Source organism: Arachis ipaensis, chromosome B10 (assembly GCF_059453495.1).
Source record: "Arachis ipaensis isolate K30076 ecotype BB chromosome B10, ASM5945349v1, whole genome shotgun sequence".
In the NCBI taxonomy this organism is placed as follows: domain Eukaryota; kingdom Viridiplantae; phylum Streptophyta; class Magnoliopsida; order Fabales; family Fabaceae; genus Arachis; species Arachis ipaensis.
The window spans coordinates 61,517,309-61,520,528 of record NC_142435.1 but is presented as its reverse complement, the minus strand read 5'-3'; positions in this window follow the sequence as shown (position 1 = coordinate 61,520,528).

Sequence of the window (3,220 nt, the reverse complement as noted above, 5' to 3'; positions counted from 1 at the left end):
TCTGTGTCAATTTTTTTCATGGTCTCTTTTTGCTATTTTCTCCTCTTCGTTTGTCTTTATCATTTCTTCAAGGAGGAGTTCTATCCTAGCGAGTCTCTCTTCTTCTCTACTTTTTTTGAGTTCTTCAATGATGAGTTCCATCCTAGCAAGTCTATCTAAAGAAGGTTGGGTAGGTTGTAATGGTTGGTCAGGGTTGTCTTGTGAATGGAATTGGTTATTTTGTGGTTGTGTTTTTTGAAAGTAGTATGACTCTTGTGGGTAGTGGATTGAGTTTTGTGGATGGTGAAATGAATTGTATGGATTTGGGACAGAATTTTGTGCTGAGGTATACTCAAGTGATGAAGAATTTAGGCATGTAAAACTTGGAGGTGGGGTTGGATAATTGAGAGGTGATGGCTCTTGATGAATGGGGTATGAATGAGTGAAATATCTTTGATTTTGATCTTCCCAGCCACAACTTGAGTAGTGATCAATTTCACCAAAATATGGACCATTTTATGGCTCTGAAAAGTACCCCATTTCATGTTCTTGATACTCCCACCCACCATGAGCATAGTAAAGTGAATCATTCTGTGGTGGTGGAGAGTTTCTCATGAAATTTGATTGACTAAAATATGATGGATGCTCCTTTCTTTCCTGCAAAAAGCTCTGTCTCAAACAATAATCACCAAAAGAAATTGGAATCACCATTGTAATAAATGAGGGATTCTTAGTGAGGCAATATCACAAACAGTTAGTTAGCAAAAGAAAATAAGAAACAAAAGAAAACAAAGACAAAAGAAAAGGGTCTAATCTAGTAAATCAATCAACCGGTAGTTTGTTAATCACGATTAATCCCCGGCAACGGTGCCATAAACTTGATGCACGAAAATTTGTATCTCAACAAAATTTCTTCGGCAAGTATACCAAATTGTCGTCAAGTAAAAACTCACAATATAGCGAGGTCGAATCCACAGGGATTAACGGATTAAGCAATCAATGGTTAATTAATTATCCTAGTTAGACGAATCATATTGGAGTGATAAGCAGCAGGAATTGTAAATTGACAGAAAAGAAAGGAAAAGCAATAAAGTGCAGGAAGAAGAATGATAGGAATGTAAAATACAAGAAAGTAAATAACTAAAAGCAAAAAGGAAAAGAAAGCATTGGGATAGAAAGATATTGCAATCTCCAGATCAATTGCTTTCATCTCTTCCTCAATCAATGCATTCATTGATCTCCTTGGCAATCTTAAGTGATTGGGTCCCAATTCCTTGGCAACCCAATCTCTCTAAGCTTGAACAATTTCCCAATTCCTTGATTTAATTGCTCATGGGAAGAGATGAAGTTTGGTCACTGATTATACCACATGTATTTCCAAATCAAAGTGTTGGTAGGATTATATGTCACTATATCCATCCAAACCCCAATTTGGTCCAACATGAGAAAGAAATTCTATCATGATCTCCTTATCCCTTTTCCAAGGCTCAGAGGAGATCCAATTATGGAGAGCTTCTCTTCCAAGATAGCTAACCAATTGGATGAAGACCGAAAGCTTTCTAGTAAAATCAAGAGAAAAGAGAGAGGAAGATGAATGATAAAAATAAATTAATCCATTGAATTGTAACAGAGCTCTCTAACCCAATTAAAAGAGTTAGTTGTTCATTGCTCTATTCAATAGAGAAGAAAAGAAGTGCAGAAAAATAAAGATGAAGATTAAAACTGAAATTGAGACTTCAACATTCATAATTGGAAAATTACAAACTATAAAATGAACTACTACTAAGGGAAGAAAAAGAAAGAAAAGTATGTGAGGGGAGGGAGTCCGAAGACCCCAATACAGAATCCCCCCTCCAGTCCCTCGATTCCATAATGTAAAAACTAAGGCCTTTATATAGGCTCTCCTAAATTATAGAATGAAATGAAACTAAAAGTAAATTACAATTGAATGAAAATTCCTATTCTAGATGCTTCTTGTGACGTTGATTGGTTGACACTTGTGGGCTTGCTTCCTTGTGGTTGGGTGGTCTTTGAAAGAGAAGTGAATCAACTTGAGGTCTAGGTGCTAATCGTTAGTGCTACCGTTAGCCACACTAATGCTACAAGTGTGGCGTTAGTGCTGAAGTTAGTGTGGCTAACGTCACACTTGCTACCCAGTTGGTATTTTTGGGGCTTAAAAGATGCCTCTGATTTGTGCTCCAATTTCATGCCCACTATAGAGTATTATATATCATTGGAAAGCTCTTAATGTTAGATTTCTAACTCAACTTAAATCACCTCAATTAGACCTCTGTAACTCAAGTTATGCACCTTTAAAGTGGACAAGGTCGCTGGCATAGTCGCTGGCGTTATTGGAAAAAGTGAGTGCCAATAACGTCCGCGTTCAGGGGATTAATATTGCCAGGTTCTGGAGCTCAAACTTAATGTGAACCCCATACTATGATATATTTTTGGAAAGCCCTGGATGTCTACTTTCCAACGCCTTTGGAAGCGCATCATTTGGAGCTCTACAGCTCGAGTTACACTTCTTGGAAGGTGAAGAGGTCAGCTGGCCTTACTACAGGTTGATACCATCTTCATCTTTGCACTTTCGGGGCAGGTTTTCTCCCTCAAATTTATTGTCCACCATGTAGTCCCATATTTTCTTGGAAAGATATGGAATCCTATTTTCCAATGCCATTGGAATCACTTCATTTGGAGCTTTGTGGCTCAAGTTATTCTTGTTTGAAGAAGGCATGGTCATGCTGCCGGGTGAGATTTTGCGCACGTTAGTGGCACTAACGTGGCCACTAACATAGGACTTCTTTGCTTCGCAAACGTTAGTGGCGTTTACTTTTTCCACTAACTTTCACAACTGCCTCCTTTCTTCCACGTTAATTCCCACGTTAGTGGCACTAACGTGGGTGTTCTTGGCTTCGCAAACTTTAGTAGCGTTCACTTTTTCCACTAACGTTGGAGTTTTCCTTTCCTTCCACGTTAGTTCCCACGTTAATGTGACTAACGTGAAAACTAACGTGGGTCTTCTTGCCCTTCGGTAACGTTAGTGGTGTTTACTTTTACCACTAACGTTCCAAACCTTCCTTCCTTCCATGTTAATGGCCATGTTAGTGGTACTAACGTAGCCACTAACGTGGCTCTTCTCTACTTCTTGTTACCTGAAATCAATCAAACAAAGTTTATCAAAGTCTTGCTCTTAATCATGAGATCATGCATCATCTATTTTATCATTCAATTCATGCAT